The sequence below is a fragment of the Pygocentrus nattereri genome, chromosome 6 (genome assembly GCF_015220715.1).
Source record: "Pygocentrus nattereri isolate fPygNat1 chromosome 6, fPygNat1.pri, whole genome shotgun sequence".
In the NCBI taxonomy this organism is placed as follows: Eukaryota; Metazoa; Chordata; class Actinopteri; order Characiformes; family Serrasalmidae; genus Pygocentrus; species Pygocentrus nattereri.
Window position 1 is genome coordinate 20,393,967 of NC_051216.1, and position 20,950 is coordinate 20,414,916.

Here is a 20,950-nt window from a genome sequence, read left to right on the forward strand (position 1 = left end):
AAATGAAAGCCCGTCCTTTGCCACTCTAATGGGTGTAAAAAGGTTTGCATGGTGCCTGTGTTTGTCCTGTCCTGCAGAACAATTAAGATAATTAATTTGACTAAACTCTCTTGATCATTAAACAAGATTTGTATAATGGATTACCTTTAAACACCCTCTTTCTTGGAAGTAAATTAACAGAGGTTTCATCATTCAAATGTAGAGTAAATGTTTTCAGACAGTGAGCGATGTCCTATTGAAGTGGGATTAACTGTTTGCTTGTTTTGAATTAAAAGTAAAAATTAAATTAGCTTGCATTGTTGTTTTCCTCTAGATAAAAGTTGCATTTGCTTTATTCACATTATTGTGTGCAGGTCTGAATTATTCTCTGATACAAATACAGATGCCAATGCCTTTGACGGCACACTTTTGTGTGCTATCACATAATGGCATATGCAGTCATATTGCTGACAGCAAAACCAGGCAAGGACAAAATATTGAAAGGTCAAGAGGAAAAATGCAGCCAGCGAACAAACGATGCAAAGAGGCCAGTGACAGTGAGGTGTGGGTTTAATATGTAGGCTGATTTTCATTAGCGGGACTCATTGTTATGCATGGAGTGTTCCTCTGCACCGCTGCGAATATCGTATTTTGTCATCGTCTGCATATTCAGGAAATTGTTGGTGTTTTAGGTGCCTTTTCTGAGCTAAAGGAAAAAGAGCCAGCATAATCATGTCAGATTTGGTTTACAGTGCAGAATAGCGTTCAATTGCATGTAGTGATTTGTCTTTAAGCTTCGTCTTAGGCAGTGGCATGATATTTGAATTTTACTAACACTTTCATTGCTTGTTTAAAGACTGCTGTGTGTATTTGATATGGTTTATTTGCTGCAGTGATGTTGCCCGTGGGGGTCGTGTTGCTTAAATGACTGCAATAGGGGAAAAAAAAAGTGTGAAAGATTTGTTAATACAGTACAGTTCAGCAGCCACAACATTAGCCCACATTAATGAAATTCCTCTACACCCATTGCATGGCAGTCTTTTGTTTCTGTTTTCTGTTTTGTTTTTTGTTTTTTTCCTTCACTAAAAATGTTTATATATAGTAGGTTGTGAATAACAACTGTTCCATGTGTGATCGAGAAATGTTCAAAAACTTGGAATCTCTTTTTTTTTTTTTTTTTTTTTTTTTTTTTTTTTGCAGACACGTCTATCAAATGGTTTCATGATGCTATAAATGGTGAATATGCACTTGCTGTGTGTGTGTGTGTGTTATTTATATAACACACACACACACACACACACACACACACACACACACACACACACACACACACACACACACACACACACACAGTTTAGCCCTCATTCACTCGGCACAAACTACCAAATTAAATTGCTCATTTTTCTGATGCCTCCTCAGGCTGGCTGACCAGCAAAGCACATGTAAGTGCTGAGGTGCAACGAGGCCCAGCTTAGTATCTACAGCGTGTTCAGCAGAGGCTGCTCAGCAGATATTTGAGGGTGATGAGCTTTGGTGCCTCACAGCAAGACTGAGGGTTTATGTGTTCACAGCAAACTGCAAAACTGTTCGTTTTTATTTCACACACACATTTTTCAGCCTTGCTGTACTCTGATGGATGTGCATTTTATTTAAAGTATTGATGGCATGTTTATATGCCTGATCATTTGTGTTATTAGTAGCTCTCTTGAGTTATCAATCTATCAGTGTGGAAGACGCTATGTGCTTGCCAGCCCTTGCTGGTATTTGCAGATGAGTGTGAGTATGTTGGCCAAGGGCAGCAGTTCAGCCTATGATGGTGTTCATGATTTATTAGTAAAGTAATGAAGCAATTTGTTGCTTTGAATTTTTATGGCACAAGCTCCTGCTGACAAACCAATAGCTTTTTCTTTCTTTAATGCTGTTTTTAATGGAAATGTGGACATTTTCAGAGGGCATGTTTATTTACTGCTTTTTTGCTGAATCTCTGTAGCAACAGAAAATATTTCATCCAGGGCTCATCTTTAGCTCCATTACAACAATCAAGGCTTGGGACTATTTTCCCAGCCATATGTCAAGCCTAGGCCTGGAAGAGTTTGCTTTGCAGAAACCCATTTAATCTGTGTGGGAAATTTCTCACAGACAAATCAGTAGCTAAATCAGAATCTAACGTTTTAGATTCTTCAAATCCTCAATTTTTATTTTTTGGGAGAAAAATATCAGGTATTTTTCAGCCATGCTACAGCCAAAAATCAATATAAAACAATTTTAATGCCATCCCTCTCTTTTTTTAAATTTAATAAGATAATAATTAAAAGATGATTCCTTTACATTTATCAGCTAGTTATTTAACTGGGGAAAATAAAAAAAAAAATCTGATCTGAGGAGTTGCTCCCTAATGCATCTTAATTGAGTTGCCATGTTGTTGTCAGTTGTGAATGGTCAGAGTTTTCTGTCATTAGTTTAAGCGTAGTATGAAGGCTGCTGTGGCTCTCCACATTCTCAGTATTTTTATTTTTGATTTTTTTTAAACACAAGACATGATAATGTTGAATATAAAATTTAGGGATGCATGGTCAGAAGCAGATCACAATCAAGACTGAAACATTTTTTTTGTTCCATAATTGCAATTCACCAATATCATTTTTCTTTTTAACTTTTATAACTTTTTTATTTTTGCCAATCTATCATGCCTTTTTGTGAGGTGAATAACGCAAGTGCACTCACTGTATATGAATTCTGCTCAACACCTGTACTGAAATATTGCTGTTTATCTGGGCAGTAAGCATTAATTTGCTCAAAATAACACCAGCTGTAATGAATACAAATAATAATACATTAAGTAGTGTCTTTATGTATGTCGATGTGTTCATTCAACCATTTCCAAGCCTCTCTTCATAGTCTTAGTTGTACTAATTGTACATAGCACCCAATACCTATTTTGGCTAATCAGTGCTTGAGTGTTAAATTAAGTGTGCTAGTGATGGAATTTAATAAATCCATGTGAAAAAAAATCTGTACTCATTTAGCCCACACAGTCTGAGGTTCAGGTAAAAAAAAAAAAAAGGCCAAAAACATCAGTCATTTGCCAATTTGACTGTGGAAAAAATCTGAATCTACCATAAAAGTACATGATCAGTGCATCCCTAGGAAAGACGTGCTGGTGTGAGTGCAGTTCCACTGGTCTCCAACAGCAAGAGAGTGAGTGTTTCCTGAAGAGCTTCTGATAACCTTCCATTCAAAGCTCACCAGAGAGCACGGGCAGTGTGTGTGTGTGTGTGTGTGTGTGTGTGTGTGTGTGTGTGTGTGTGTGTGTGTGTGTGTGGCCCACATCACTCAGCAGAGAGAAGAATGGAATTGAGCGCCAATTGATAACCAAGAACATTCTACCTCTCTCACTCTTTCATCTCTGTGTATCGTTCTTTGTCAGTTTGAGCTCTTAACTGTGTTTGTGGATAAGCTGTTGTTTGTGTGATTGTTTGATCTGTGTTGTACAGTATGCAGTGATAGTGTGGCTTATATTCTGCAGCTGACCTACATTTTGTGATTTGTCCATGATTACTCTGTAACTGATACGAGTAGCTTTCATTGTGGACTGTAAACACAGAAATATATGACGGTGTTTGTAAGCTGCTGTAAAAGGAGGACAAAGGCATATAATTTCAGAAAAGATTGTGCTCATTCTTTCAGAAGCTCATCACCCCACCTCCCCCCCCCCCCAGAACGCTCCCTGACCTTGGCCTCTTTGGTCGCCATTGCATGCTTGCGCTGCTCCACGGATGTGTTTTAACCAGAAATTTCAGAATGTTGAAAAGGTTTAGCTTGATTTACACTTAACATCTGTCTATGGCAGGTATGTGAAGAGGTCAGAAGGCCTAGCTTTCCTGACACTCTTCTGTAGGGTGTGGTCTGGAGAAGAGCTTCAAAAACTTGGTTCCTTGAGGTTTCATATGGTTCACTGCTTGGGTGTTCATGTAAGTAATTTTGTGTTGCATTCAAAACTGAGAGCATGCTTCTGTTCTTACCGAGCTGCTGAGAAAGTCCTATCTATTAACTATCAGAAGTACCTTTGGAGCGTCATAAAGTCTTAGGGTGGCTTTAATTTAAGCTGACATCTGTTCCTCATACAGACCACCTGACCTATATCTAGGGTCTGTGATGGACTATATCCTGCAATGATGTGTGATATGTTTTGGAACTGTACTATAACTTTCAGGAGTACTATAATATGAGCTCTTTTGCTCATGAAAATGCTGAATGGATACAGTATATTTCTGTTCTTTGTAGTAAAATGAAGCCTGCAGAAGTGCTGTCAGAATCTTGTCTTTACAGAATGGTTCATTCTTAGTAAGTATGCATACACACCTTTTATGAAATGTTGAAGTTGGGACAGAGAAATTTAATATTTTTATTGTTGTCTGAGCAAAACCTATGTTACTTTACACGAGAAGAAAAAACACTCTTAACTTTCAATGTAAGATAATGAATTAACTTTTGTATTGTAAGTCCTTTGAACCATTTCTGTTAGTCCCTTTATCATGAAATTTTGACACTGTATGAACCGCAGCTGGCATTTTCAAATTATGTAAAAAAAAAAAAAATTAAAAATACAAAATTTTGCTACAATGTTAAACTCTGTTAATTAAAAAGGTGTTCTAAAATGAGCAGGAAATGGGCATAGTTAAGTTTGCTGTAGAGGATATTTTAACGCACTAAAACGTGGAAAATAAACAACATAAAATTTGATCTTTTTTTTTCCAAGGTATTTTGTTGAGAGTGGGCTTTACAAATACATACGTACAAGAAATGTCAGTGATATATTTTTGTGGTAGCTTATCTTGTTGCAGAGATTATAATTCAGTGATGACTGACCTGCTGCTGTTTGGCTGCCTGCATTTGTTGCAGGTCAACCTTTGTAATGTAACAGCAAACTGTTATGTGACTGTTATGTGACATTCTTCAGTTCCACTCATGACTATAAAATGTGCTCTTTGACTTAATGCCCCATTGTACATTCAGGGCAGCATAGTGAAAGGTCTCTGGATTTGAATGGATTTGATTCTTGTTAGAAACTCGATTTTCAATCGGTGAAAATTCAAAAAATAAATAAATAAACGCATTTATACTGCCTCATAGTTTTCATCAACTCTTAAGCAAAGGACATGTCTGTTGCGAGCCTGGTCTGTGAATTTTAGTGATCCTCATACAAAGCAGATGGGTTAAATGAGAGACACTGTTTCATTCATCACTGCTGAACATAAATTACTTCACTAGGTGACTCTTTTTTTTTTTTTTTTTTTTTTTTTTTTTTTTTTTTTTTTTTTAACCCAGGAACAGCTTAAGAGCACATGTTCTTTTAATTCAATTCCACAGCAAGCAGAAAGGAGATGAGATTTGAATACTACATGCCATGCTCATTAATTGAGACTTATTCCATGACCAATTGAGAAATTTTGAATTAAAACATTGACCACGGTGTGGAATATTGGAATTAGCTGTAGCTAGTTTATTCATTTATTTAGCAGTAATTGTGTGCACATGTAAGTCCACAAAGACCAGCTTGCCTGAGTCGTGTGCTCTGTGAATTCCATTGTAATTGCTTTGAAAGGAAGAGGGAGGGGGCTCTGTTTAAGTCATAAGGGTGACTATAATGAACATTGTGGTTGTTTTTGTCTGTTTTTCTGACACACTCCCCCCCCCCCCCCCCCCCACCCTCTCCCCCCATAGCTCGTTTTGTGAAATCAAGGCTATGTACCCTTGTGGTTTTTTTCTGTACTTTGCCCAGTGCGAATGAAATTCCTTTGCTTACATATTCTGTATTTTGCTTTGTGTGCAGAGTGTTCTCTGAAGCCTCAGTTCTCTTCATTATGAATGCATATTCCACACATTCAAAGAAACTGAAGGAACTTAAGGTTATGCTGGGCTATATTAACCTGTGATAATTACTTTTTGTTTGCTGCTTCAGAATAAAAACCCCAGTCTTACAAATGTTTTTTTAAGAAAGCAAACTGATGAAAATGCCTTTGATTCAGCCTAGTTGAGTATTGTATCTGCTAAATGGGATGTTCCTTTCTATTACTGAATTAGACCTGTAACAGGCGAGCCTTATTAATCATTAATGCAGAAATAAATTCTGGGTGTGGGTTATGTTTAGATCACATGTGGCATTTAATGTAATTGCTGGCAGAAGAATAGGATGCCTGGCTGATTTATGGAGAGAACATATTTATGTGGACAGTTACATTAGGCTGTGTGTGCATCCCTATGTGTAAAATCACAGTGTAATTAAGCATTACTATTGGACCTTTTATGCTGATAATAATTTGCTGTTTCAGATGTGCTTCTACTATAATCCCATTGAGCAGTACTGTTACGTCTTATGAAAAACTTGGAAATGAGTGACATTTTAGGAAGATGATGTGAGGCTGTGAACATGTTGCAGACTTAATTGCAAAGTGCTTTGTGTTTATCCAGTGTGCCGTTCAGTTGTCTAAATGCTCTGGGCAACGTTGTAGAGTTTGGTTTACTTTGTCTGATTTAGGAATGACAGGGATTGTTTATAGATGCAACTATGCTAAGAGATACTGTGGGCAATTATAAGCCAGTTTTTTTTTTTTTTTTCTTCAACCCTGGATGCAGATACCTTGAACATAGAGGGATGGATAGACTGTTAGCATCAGTGTCCTTTAGCTTCTGTATCATCCAGCTTAAAATGTCAGTGTCTGTTTTACACCTTAATCAATTACAGATAACTACAGATTAAAGACCCACTGTGCTCCAATGCTGCTTTTTTATTGTTACCTTGTCTTTGGTGGCTTGGTATGATTTATAGATTGATATCTGAATCAGATTTGTTACAGTGCCAATTTCACATTTTCCATTTCTTAGTATTTGTGTATAAAAATGATTGGTGAGATGCAATGAGATCATTAACATTAATTCCAGGACAAAAAATGTTGTACAATACAGGATAGCAACATCAGTAAATGCAAACAACTAACTAAACTTACCTGTAGACCAGCAGAAGGACAGAACGTTTTTTTTAAAAATTTTTTTAAAAATAACCAATATTTTATCATTTATAGTTAGTATAGATTGTTTTAAAGGTTTAAATTACTCATTTAAGAGTAATTTAACTTTTGCTCATCAAGAAAATGTGTGGTGGGGGGAGTGGTAATACACAAGCAATTAGCTGTAGCTCTCTGTATTATGCACTAGTTTGGCAGCATCTGGGGAAACAAAAAAGGTGATAACCCTGGCTGGGAGGTCAAGAAGAGCTGAGAACAAGACCATCTGAAGAGAAAATAACTCCAAGCACTTTAAGCCAGATGAGCCCATCAGGTGAAATGCAGTGCACTTTTTTTCTCATCCTCCTCGTCACATGTATTGCTGTTGGTTACTGCTGTAAGTTTAATGGCCTGAGGCTCTGTTAGCAACAAGCTGGTTTCTGAAGTGAAGCTGGTTTGACACAAGTAGCTTCCACTGAGCCAATGTCTTTTTTTTATTTTATTATTTTAAATTAAAAACAAAATCCTTCTTGTCCTTACTGTTTGTTGTTATTCTTGCATACCTCTGCCGGGGCTTTTCTTACTCTTTCTAAGAACAAAGATATCTTGTTGTCCTTCAGGCTATTTGTCATGTCTTTGTTATGAAGAATGTGTGCAAATAGTTTCCCCATCCAGTATGTTTTTAGGTTATTATTCTGTAATGCGTTGCAGCCACATTTTCAATAAAATGACTAATTAAAGTTGTGGTGAAAATAGTGATTCAGGGAACGTTTTTGGCAATCTATGTATTGATAGACATGCCAGTGTCAATTCCCAAGTAATTCTGTTTTTAAGTAGCATGCCTGTGGCACATTTTTGTCTGCCTTTTTAACAGCTGGTAAAATATAAAAATATGTACATTTGTTTCCTGTTTTGTTATGTGTCTGTGTAAAGACGCAGACCTGGTATCACGAGAATCTCATTATTGAAAACATCACTGAACTCCTCCTTACTCCACTTTGTCAACTGTTTCTCTCTCGCTCCCTCGCTCTCTCGGTCTCGCGTGTGCTCTCTCTCTCTCTCTCTCTCTCTCTCTCTCTCTCTCTCTCTCTCTCTCTCTCTCTCTCTCTCTCTCTCTCTCTCTCTCTCTCTCTCTCTCTCTCTCTCTCTCTCTCTCTCTCTCTCTCTCTCTCTCTCTCTCTCTCTCTCTCTCTCTCTCTCTCTCTCTCTCTCTCTCTCTCTCTCTCGTCTGTGTTTATGTAGTACCTTGTACAAGACTATATAAGCCTAATTGTAGTTTTCTGTCCTTGAAAGAACTTCTGGCAAGTATTGTGTCCTTCACACTCTCCTCTAAATCTATATAAGGCCCTAATCCAAACATGCAAATGAAGGGTGCATCTTCTTGAATGAGATTTTAATTACCCAGCCAGACCTGTGTCAGTGTCAGAAAGAGACGTGGGCAGCTGGCCGAGTAGTAAAGCTGAAGAGAGACTATAGGACCTACAGGCTTTTAGTCTTTAGATGTAGATATTTGAGCTCATTTCCAGTGTATATATATATATATATATATATATATATATATATATATATATATATATATATATATATATATGCCTGTCTTTAGGGTTGAAGTGCTGTGCTGCTAATTTAAAATTAGTTACTAGCAGAGGTGGATGAAGTACACATCATGTACCTGAGTTAAAGTAGAGATGCCCAAGGTAAAATATTACTTTAAAAGTAGAAGTCCTTACTCTAGACCTCAACTTGAGTAAATGTACAAAAGTATTTTCTTTCAAATGTACTTAAGTATCGAAAGTGTAAGTACTAAAAGATTAATTATGACTAATGTCCTATTATCATTTTTGTAACAAGACTCACTTCATGAACTCATTTTAGGTGAAAATTCTCCAGTGTCCCTCTTGGTAAACCAGTCTTTTAAAAGAATGTCATTAATTAGCGATGCTGACGTCTAATTAAATTGATCATAAGCACAAAACACTGAAGGCTAACAGTTTATCAGGCAGATCCAAGTGGCTCTGAAATCACTTTTTCAAACAAAGTTTCAGTTTAAGATTACTTTGCAAATCAAACTGAATTTGTAAAAAAGGCTCAGAACAAAGTGACCGCTGTACCCTGTTTGGTGTTCTTGCTTTGCACTTCTTTTGTTTTGATATGTTATGTTTTTATACACACAGAAACCAAAAGGAACGACAGATTTCTCGAAATGTAGTGGAGTAAAAAGTCAGATATTTGACTTTGAAATGTAGTGGAGTGAAAGTAAAAAGTCGCCCAAAATGGAAAAACTTTTAAACTTGGAAAAAGTAAAGTACAGATACACGAAAAAACTACTTGAGTACAGTAACGAATTACATTTACTTAGTTACTGTCCACCACTGGTTACTGTTTGTTTGGTTTTTTTTTTTTGGTTTTTTTTTCTCCTTCTTAATAATTATTTACGAGTATGTAGCTTTTGGAATCTGAAAGTTCCTCATGTCTGAATTGCCCTCCCTCTTGTTGCACAATAGAAAAATATAGGGTGCATAGGGCAGATGGTTTTTCATGTACATACACTATATTGCCAAAAGCATTCACTCACCCATCCAAATAATTGAATTCAGGTGTTCCAATCACTTCCATGGCCACAGATGTATAAAACCTAGCACCTAGACATGCAGACTGCTACATTTGTGAAAGAATGGGTCGCTCTCAGGAGCTCAGTGAATTCCAGCATGCTACCCTAATAAGATGCCACGTGTGCAACAAGTCTAGTCGTGAAATTTACTCGCTACTAAATATTCCACAGTCAACTGTCAGTGGTATTATAACAAAGTGGAAGTGACTGGGAACGACAGCAACTCGGCGACAAAGGGATAGAACCATGTAAAATGACAGAGCAGGGTCAGTGGATGCTGAGGCACATAGTGCACAGAGGTTCTCAACTTTCTGCAGAATCAATCGCTACAGACCTCCAAACTTCATGTGGCCTTTAGATTAGCTCAAGAACAGCATAGAGAGCTTCATGGAATGGGTTTCCATGGCTGAGCAGCTGCATCCAAGCCTTACATCACCATGCGAGTTTGGTGTGGAAGAACTTGACTGGCCTGCACAGTCCTGAACTCAACGCAACAGAACACCTTTAGGATGAATTAGAGCGGAGACTGCAAGCCAGGTCTTCTCGTCCAACATTAGTGTCTGACCTGACAAATGCACTTCTGGAAGAATGTTTTGAGAAAAAAAAAAAAAAAAAACACTTCCTTTGCAGAAGAGTTTAAGCTGTTGAAGCTGCAAAGGGTGAGCCGACATCATATTAAACCCTATGGATTAAGAATGGGATGTCAAGTTCATTTATGTGTGATGACAGATGAGCGACTACTTTTGGAAATACAGTGTATTTGCCGATGGCAAGAATATTTATAAAATGTGTAAACTGGGGCTGAATCTTCCTAGATTAGCATTAGAGAGAAATATGACTCTTATTTGTAGGGTTACTAATGCAGTATAATAAAGTATCATTTTTAGTGCAATAGCTCAGCATTGCTTAAACATTCTTGTATTTATTCTAGATTACAATTAATACATCATCAAATTTTAAATGGAAATATCAGCCTTTTTTTTTTTTTTTTTTAAGCAACTCTCTGCCAAAAATTATGATTCTGATATTGTGTATCTCTAGATAAATACAGGGGTGTAATGATATGCACATTTTCACAATATGATTTTTTTTCAGATACAGAGTTAGAGGAGAAATACTAGTTTGACTTTTTTTTATTTATTTTTTTTTATATTTTTGTTACTCTCAATGTGCTTGTTGATGGGATATCCGGCACAAGTCATTTTCTAAAAAGACAAAGTATGAGCTAAAGTGCAATATCTAAAATATCTTGTTATCTCAGAATTCCTTTGGCTGCTGAGACTCATGTTTTCTCTAAGAGGCTGAAGTTGTCTTCCTGCTCAGCAGCTTCTTATTAAAATTTTCCATTCCACATTAAATAGAGCAGCAGTAATATGTAACTGGTGCTCCATTTAAAGTGGAACAGAAAACTTGAATAAGAAGCTGGCTAATGCAAAGGCACAACGTTTTCTGCTCGCTCTGATAACTGACACATCTGGGTGATGTCTCCACAAATGACTTACCTTATTGGAGGTATCAGCACGGGTATTTGATCATTGTGTTAAGGAATGTCGGCACTTTGTCGCTGTTCATACTGCCACTCTTTGTTCATCATTATTGAGTTCAACTGAGAAACACCTTTTTCAAACACCTTGGCTAATAAACCATCCAAGGTGGACTAATCGAATCGATTTTTACGCTCTTATAGTTAAATATAACTTTGTAAATCCATTCCTGGTGTCACATTGTATAGCATGACATCTAACTGTGTTTGATTCATAGCATATCACCTCTTGACCTCCATATAAAAAAAAAATGAATATTAATATACACCTCATTCCTAATAAACCAAAACTGTGCTTTAATACAAACTAAACTTTTCTCTGCCTGTATGTAATTAAGTTCTCACTACAATAGAAGAATTACCTTTGTTTTGCTACATTTGTTATTTCAATGATGTCCACCAGTCTCTCTCATATTCTCCTTCTTTCTCTCACTCTTCCTCCTGTTCTCCAGTTAAATGAGCAATTTCTATTGAAGATGACATTATTGGCATTATCGGCTGACCCCCATGGGTGGGTTGTTTTTTCCATTACTCATGAAGAATGGGGGATAACCTTTACAAAGACACTTCAACTTCACTTTTCTGCTGTAGCTCCTTGTTATGGTTTATTATTGCTTGTGGATGCATTTGTAGTCTGTAGCCCTTCAGCTGTTCCAACAAACCTTTATCGGTATGTTCTCTTTACTGGTCCCTTAGTTGATGCTGAGGTTCTGTTCCACTTTTGTCACTTGTCCCTGTGTGTCAGAAGCACAGGATTACAGTGGAGAGTTGCTGCACGCTTGAAGGCAGATGCTCTTCGCAACCTTTATTGTTCTAGCAGCCTCTCCTCTTTTTTGTCTTCCATTTCAAATGCATGTCATCTACATTATGCATATCAGCACTGAAAGACTCCAGTTAGACTGCTGGTAGAGGTCTGCTGTCTCTCTTTTTTCTTTTTTTTTTCTCTAGTCCTTTCTCCCCTCCTTATTTGTCTTTTTCCTCTCTGCTCAGTTCCTCCTATTCTGTACCCCCATTCAGCTGAATTTATGCATCTCTCTTTTAGTGTGAGAGCCATACTGCACCTTGTTCTGAAGCGTGGCTAAAATGATTTCAATCATTTCAGCAGCAGCTACCCCAAAAGGCATGAACATGGCTGATTTATTTAGAAATGAGCTGCTGATCCATGTTCAGCAGTGTTTCTGCTCATGGTGCAGACTAATTACCACTATGATCTCCAGAACAATATTACCAGACCCCACCAAGCCAAACTGTGGAGTTTATTAGTACAGAGTGAGTTCAGCTGAGTCGCAGCACCGCATGAGTGTGCTGTATTAGTCTGTTCTCTGCTTTTGATTAAAATGAAATTGAGCATTTGTTCTCCTGTTTCATTGCCCTCATGTGGATGTTACATCTTCATATTGTGTTTATCAGCAGCAGATAATCATGCTGATGTTGCTGAAGGGAGAAAAACGATTTCTGGAACCATTTAGCACTAAACAAGAAGGGAGAGATGAGCGTTTGCATCATTTACAGCAGTACATGTTGTTATTGTCTCTTAACAAGTGCTTATTTCATGGCAGCTATGTATTTCATAGACGCATATATTAACTTGCATGAAGGCTACAATTGCTGAGTTTACTGCTAAGAAATTGTGTAGAATACGTTGGGTTCTGGTCCTAATTTAACCCAATTCAGAGTCTGAAATTAAGTCTCAAATGTATTATCCATGGTTGTAACAAAAAACAAGGACACTAAGAGCTAGAAATAATCAATTATAAACTCATTCTGTGATTCTGGATAACTGACTGTCTATTTTTGGGGGGGTTTTAAAGATGCCATAAATCTCAACTTTCAGATTGCGAGGTGTACCAGTTTTTTCATTCTGGGCTGAATTTGAGGACAGTACAATCTGAAATATCCGACTTTAGTGGTTGATGCTATATGTATGCGGTGAAAGGAACCAAGGTACTTTTTTTTTTTTTTTTTTTTTTTAAGACAAATTAATGTTATGTATTTATTTTTCCCCTGCTTGTCTCCAGCTTTTCATCTAGTCTCTCTCTTTGTTCGCTTTCATACTCTCTCCCTCCCCCCTTTTCCTTTTAATTCCCACCATGTCTCGTCTGTGTGTTGAGTATAAGTGCAGCTATGGACATTTTCTGATTTGGTATTTTATTTATTTATTTATTTATTTATTTATTTATTCTGAGGCCAAGATTCCATTTGATTTTCAATATTTTGATAGAATTTTCATTCTTAATTATATCCTGTTCAGATGGCTTTGCTTAGATAAATAAGCAGTCAAATTGAACTTTTTCAGTGCCTGCTGCACTAGACCTCTTACACAATAAGCCCTCAAAATCACAACCCCTCTGATTGTGTAAGTGGTGATTTACAAGTGTTTTATAACAATGAACTGTGATGCACAGTGATAAAGGAATATTGTTATCTGCAGATATTTACTTTAAAAAAAAATGCAGATGTTTAGATTTGACTGATATGTCATACTGACATATCAGTGATATTGGTGTTGCATATAAATCCTGAAGAGCAGAATATTTAGGTGACGGTTCCTTGAATGTGTTGCATTTGTAAAGCAATACAAAATAAATGCTGTATGGTAATCTAGATGGGTTTAGTCCCAGTTTTTGCTTGGATTTGTTCTCCTTTAATAAATGTGACATCAGCAGATATGTACTGTTGGAAATTGTTTTATTTTCATTTTATCTTATTCATTTGTTAAATAGAATGTATACCCTGTTCTCATGGTTTGTACAATAACTACATTTTATGACGCTTTCTGGGGACAGGAGCAGAGCACTCGGTTTACAACAACTATGGTTGTTTTACGACAGTAAGGTATTTAGGACAGGATTAAAATCCCCCAATCTGTTCTCTTGGGGCATGGGAAGATTTAGAGTTAAAAGCCCTGGGTCCAACCTGTTTTTTTCAGACTAGGGTTGATGGCAGACTGGACAGAGCTCTTCAAATAAAACCAAAGTTTCTGCAAACCCTGGTCTCCTGACTCTGTCTGTGTCAAGATCAAAGATTTACATCAGTACATTAAAATGTCAGTTACTGCCATCAGCCCAGAATTCCCATGTCAATGCATGCCTATTTATAAGTGACTGTCACTTGAGCAGTGCATGCATAGCACAAGCTCCTCTCCGTCCCCTCCCACTTTACTCTGTTATGATGCACCTATATGCCTAGTATTGATCATTGACAGTGGTTTTCATGAAAGATGGCAGATCCTTGGAGATGAGCAGTAGTTTAAGAGCCCACATCATGGAAAATGTTCTTGCTTTTTTTCAAAATTGTAATTTGTTACGTATATAAACACAGTTATAGTTTGAAAAGTTCCCAGTTCATGTAGTCCATGTATGAAACCTAAGCTGCAAAAACAGCCTGTTTTGAATTAGTTGTTTTTGTTGGTTTTGTCAATGCCTTTACGCATATCTACCTGTTAAGCCTACAGCAGTTTAATTCCTCCGATTCATAGTGAGGTTAGCAGTGTTTCAGCCTAGACTGCTTTTTGAACGAAGCACAGCTAATCAAAACAGCATACATCAATCTCAGTGGCACAGTAACAAAATGGGCTGTTCAGTTCTAAGGATACAAGAGATTGTAAATGTCCATGTAAAATGAAATGTTTTTGTTTCATAAAGTCACACAAATGTAAGAAGAGAATAAACTGACAAACCAGAAAATATGATCTGGACATTCTTAAATCTCAATATAGTATTTTGGACAATTCTTTTTTTTCTTTTTTTCTTTTTTTTTTTTTGTCATTGAGTTGAAATTTAAGTGATGTATCCAGCATATCAACAATTCCAGGATGCATATGGAATTGCACTTGCTGTGCTGAGTTCCTCCTCCTGATTTCAGGAATGTGTCTGCTCTGGCCATGCACATTCCTCATTGCATTTGCCTCACTGCATTTCAGTTTGTACTATTCAACACACACACACACACTCTCAAAGAGATATATAAACCCTGTCAAGTGCTTAAGATGGAGTGGCTTCCCTAAGTGCAGTGTATGATGATTCGCCCGTTTGAAGAAGGATGGAAATGTTACTGTTCTACCACCAGGCCTGGACTATTAGCATAGTGTCAGGACCTGCATTTAGCAAACCTGAAAAAGATGAATGAAATAATAACGTAAGCAAAGAAAGGTAATGGCGCGTGATGGCTCGTCTGATAGTAGCATATGTAGTAAATTGAAGGAGAGCACATGCTGAGCTTCTGAGTTGTTTCTGCAATGTGGAAGGAATTAAGGAAATGACAGTTTCACTGAAACCAGCTGCAAAACATTTCTCTGACTTTACAACCTTCACGACCCAACATGAGGTGCTGTGTTTTAAGATGGAACTTCCTTTGAATCTCACACTAATCCACAGGGCCTTTTCCAACAGCAGCGCTTAGACACAGTTAAGCTGCATTAGAAAGTGTCCATGTGTTTCTTAGGGGTGTAACGATTATTCAACTTAGTCGACTAAAATCAACGATCAAATGAGTTGACAACTAATTTAATAGTCGATTAGTTGGTGACTTCAATACGCGTCTTTCTCGCGTTCACTGGGAACGTTTTGACGTTATTGCTCACTGGAAAGTTACCAACAGCGGGATGGCAGCCTCAAGAACAAAATCCTCAGCAGTGCGGGAACTGAGCTCAGAAAAAAACGGTCAGTTGTGCTTTTGTGTTTGTAAAGCCGAGTTTCGCTGGCTCGGAGCACATCCTCCATGATGGAAGATCTCGGCTCACTGTGAAGAAGATTCATCTCGCGTCCCAAACCGCATACTAGCACACTTAATATCGTGTAAAAAGCGCATATACCATTAGAAGTGCACTCATTAGTGGTGTGTGTGTGTGTGTGTGTGTGTGTGTGTGTGTGTGTGTGTGTGTGTGTGTGTGTGTGTGTGTGTGTGTGTGTGTGGTTTGGGACGCTGCAATAGTTGTGCTAGTTAGTTAATGCCAATGTTAAATTCCGTCCTGCTTTATGTTCTGAGCCGAGCTGTAAAATTTCTATTCCGAAATGCAGGTTCTCTGTGATCGGTAATGGAGTTTGAACAGAGAAGCAAGTAGCTATTATTCACAGTGTCACTGTACACTTACGGTTTGCATCGTCGTCTTAACGCCGAGGCCGCCGGTCAAACTTGGTGAACACAGGAGAGCAAACGGTTTTCTGTTCTCCGCGAACGTTTGGCTCCACTCGCTAACGGTTTTAGGAGGTAGTTCTCCGTGAACACAGGGTAGCTGGACTAAGGGTTTCCGCTGAAATGAAGCGTTTACACAAAATTGTTCACATTTAACTGTTCATAGAGAAGTTCGCTACTTTCCCCATCCGCTCCTTCAGACCGTGTCTCCTCTGCAGCGGGAGTATCTGCTCTCAGAGGAGAGCGAGACTCTCACAGGAGCTCAGAGAGATGCTGACTTACCTCTGATTCAATAAAGACCTGTGATTGTAGAGTTTAGTTGCAGCAGAGTGTAGACAGACAGCAGAATGCACAGATTAAATTTAACATTTAAATGTAGAATGTTTTTGATTTACTTGATTTAAGGAAACAGATTTAGTTTTACTGTGTGATGCATCATCTGTGCTTGTATATCAGAGTTGGTTCCACACAGCCACATTGATTTTACTGATACTGATGGATAGCAAACGCTCAAATGCAGTGTTTCATTGGCATTTCAAATTGTTTTGAAAGAACAGTTCAAAAGTTTCCTTAAATATTTGTCTTGGCTGAGATTCATCAGAGATTTTATATATATATTCATTCATTCATTCATTCATTCATTCATTCATTCATTCATTCATTCATTTCAGATTAGTATTGGCCCCACAGTAAGTTGTTTATTATTATTGGCTACTGTTTTTGTCCCAGAAATTTCATATTACTTAAAAAAAAAATGTGATATTGAATTTTACCCATACTTAATTATAAGAGACAGGCATTGCCATAAAAGAATACTCCCCCCACCTCCCCTATATAACGTTTCAGTGGACCAACTGCATTCTCAGTGTGTGGCCTTTGGTGAATCAAACAGCCCAAAAAACATGATGTAAAGAAATGAAGAAATGAAAGTCCATGTATTTTAGAGTTAAACAATGATTGTTGTTCAGTTATTCCATTCACTGCACATGCGGTTTCTGATTTTCTGGTTTGTGTTCAGGTGGAGGTCATTGTGATGTGTAGCAAGCTGGTCTAGAAAAAGGTTAAGGGGCTGAATTTAGTCCTTGTCTATCCCTCTTTGTAAATGTACAGTACTGTGTTTTGAGAGTGAGAGAGTATGCCGGAGTACTAGCATTGTTGGATGGAAGGTCTCTGCTCTTCTTAAGTGGCTCTGGTAACTCTGTTTCCTGTAAAAAGGTGACTCCCTAGCCTTTTCCCCTCCTTTCCTCTTGTTTATGTCTTTTCATCTCTCCACCTCTCATCTGGCTGAGTGACCCGGGCAGTGTAAGGAGGTGATGAGCTGCCGTTTGATCCTGATGGAAGATGTTATGGTAGTGGGAAAGCAGAGGAAGACTTCTTTAACTCTTCTTTCTCCCTTTCATCCTCAGCATGCTGCTCTTTCACTGGTCTGTTATGCAGCAGGCCACTCCTAATCACACTGGCCTGAGTGTGATGGAGAGCGGAATATGTTTTAGTGACCGTGGTTCTTAGGGTGGAAAGGTTGGTGAGGAGTGTGTGTGCATGCGTCATGCTTAGAGGAAGCTGAAGTTGCTGTTTAAGTTTAATAGCGAGTCACTCATACTTTGCCTTCAGTAGCTGACTTCACACAGTGAACCACACATAGTGCAAAGGAGACTCCTAACAAATAATTCACCCCATCTCTGTCATGCTTGCTCTCTGTTTTGATGAGGGAGTGTGTGCCACATGCTGTATGCTGTAATGGCGGGGCTTTAAGTTAAAATAAGTTAATGTAAAAAAAGTCATTTCCATTGTCCATACATTTAATAATACATAAGTCATACTATCCTTTTGAAAATGGAGTCAGTATTTGAAAAGGGCAAGTAAAAATGTGCTGCACGTTTATTGGATGATGACTAGATCTCCACAATCAGATCAGTGTAGTAAAAACTGTAACCCACATGTAACCCGCAAGCTTGTGGCTTATTATTGAACATTTAACTGTGTGTGTGCGTGTGCGTGTGCGTGTGCGTGTGCGTGTGTGTGTGTGTGTGTGTGTGTTTTATAGTCCTGTTGCATGCTGATGACAGAGTCGTGGGATTATCACTGTTCGTGCCAGCCATCTGTTACACTACCAGATATCATAGAGCCTGAGCATGAACACATACACACATGCTGAATCACCTGATAGCTCTATTAAAAATGAAGCGAACTGACCATCTAACTTCTTTTCTGTACCCCCTTAGAGATCACTTGTAGGTGGGAGCTTTACCCCACACATAGAACCGAAAAAGGTTCGGAAAGAAATCGTATCTTCAGTTTGCATCACATTTATAGAACAGGTTGTGTTACTGGCTGCTGTGTGAATCACTGTGTATGCTAATCCATAGCTTCCCTCTTGTCTTTCCTTTTCCTAACCTGCCTGCTGGCCTTTTGATTGACTGCATAGTGTCAGGGTTGTGCATGTTTTCAAGGTGACTGTGTTGCACTTGCAAATCCAGTGGGTTTAGGAGCTCATAGCAGCAGCAGCACAATCTGTAACAGCTAGCTCCAAAGCAGCATGCTTAATTACCAGTCCAATCAAACTAATAGCTCCTGTCTTATCAGTGGACTGATTCTAATAATTAACACAGGATGGTATTTAAATACAGACATTTATTGCTGTTTTGCAATTATTATAATCATTTCTTTTGAAGTTTTCATTTCTGTAAAAATGAATAAAATAAAGAGAAACTGTTTTAGGATATTTAATACCATTTAGCACTTTAGATGGGTAAACTGTTTCCCTATAGAGAAAATCAAGAATAAACAGGTGCTCCCAAAGAAGACTATATAGTAGTCATAACAGTAGCAGTTCAGTTGTCACTAAATTGCCAGAGGACGCATTTTTGACTGGAAATGTTCTCAAAGGTGGATGAACAGGAAAGCATTTTGAAAACATGAAATTGCTACAAATGTGCTTGTGTAAGCAAATCTCATTAGGTGAAACAGATTTCTGCAGGTCAGCAACACCATGTTGCTCAATTACAGTTTTCATTTGTAATCCGTGGACGTGAATTGGAAGTGAAGCAAATGATTCTACAGCTGGTTTTGATGGTTCTGCACACATGACATTTGCATGGTGCATAATTTTACACACATACAGTATATGCATATGCATGATTAGGGGCAGAGTTGTCTAAATTTACATTCTATTAAGTAATCTGTCACTTCAGCATTGTAATTGTTGTCTGTCTGAGTGTCTAGCTGTTTATCTGTCTCTTGGAGTGTATGTGTCTTTCATTTTCTTCCTCTATTACATTTTTAGTCCTCAGGGTCACTTGTCTATGGTGTGGGTGGAAAAAGGAATGAAAGAGCAAGAGAGATGGGAGCGATCGAGCGAGGGTCAGTAGTTGCTATGCAGTGGGCATCTTTAGTGTCAGGCTGTGTTTCTGCTGCGCTGCTCCAGTCAGCAGTGGGAGACTTGCCCAGAATGTATATGTATGATCATGCGCTAACATTCACCTGTCTATGAAACCCAGATTTTTTTTTTATCTATGAATCCCCCACATTAAAGGGGATTGCAGCTTGCACATAAGGTGTGTAAAGGATTAACCAATTAGCTGTTTACCCAGAATTGTTGGAGCAACACTGTTGGTTAAAAACAGTAATTTAGATTTTCTTAATTTTCAATAAACAACAGTTATGTGAATAGGTGAGTTTCACATTTAAGTTGTTTAACAACAATAACCAATTAGTTACACTATATAGGCCTACTAAATAATAAAGTGCACAGCAAGAAACTGTGGAGTTGCCCACTAATTTTCTAGACAGTACTACAACTACAACTAGGTACCATAATGAAAGTGGTATAAACAAAACTGAAAGTGTGATGCACGGCAGTGTGTGGAAATTACACATGGGTCTAAAAAATAATAGAGAACGACGTGGTGGATGGTGACTGCTTTCGATAGGTACTGGGGTATATTGAGGCAAAGCTAGTCTTGGTCATGGCTTTTATGTTTTAACTTTGGGGAAAATAATGAGTAGTAAATATAACTTGAGCTTACAATAAACTTACAGTAGCATCTCATTGTATATTAGTCATCACCAAATTTTGGTCATATAACTCTGAAAATATTGTAGTTATTAGCCCCTCAGATTAATCAAACAAAATAAGGTTCTTATATGTTATATGCAATTTTAGGCTGTTTACTTCACACTTACATTTCTCAGTCCATGTAAGGAACACTATCTCCTGAATTTTGTGATGTATTGATCTGTTTTACTAGTCTGTTACTGAATGACTGTAGAGAACATTTCATTGGAAGTTCATCGGCATACATGCAATGGCAGTGTTTTTGTGTTCAACCTATAATAAAGTGGTTTTAAGGACAAGTTCAAGTGAGGGAATTCCATTATCGTCTCAGTGTAAGTGTAAAGTCCACCAACAGATCTAAAACTTCCTTATTGTATGCTGACAGTGTTCTTTGTACAAAATGTAAACAGACCTCACCTTGCCTTGGACTGGCTCTGGCAACCTGTACTGTCATCCAATGACGAATTCTTAAAGGAAGAGTGCACCAGCTGTTATTGCAGGCCTACACTGTGATTAGAAGAAATGATCTTAATTGTCAAACATATTTGCTGCATTTATTAATTGTGTTTAATAAAGATCGTGCTGTTGTGGAAGCATCATATGTGCAGCTCCAGGCTGACAACTTT

At 37.9% G+C, this 20,950-nt stretch overlaps 1 protein-coding gene across 8 annotated transcripts in view; it reads left to right on the forward strand.

The window, feature by feature from the left end:
* LOC108424326 (bromodomain adjacent to zinc finger domain protein 2B) overlaps positions 1 to 20,950 on the forward strand; it is a 79,588-nt gene that overhangs the window by 19,643 nt on the left and 38,995 nt on the right. The window lies entirely within an intron of this gene.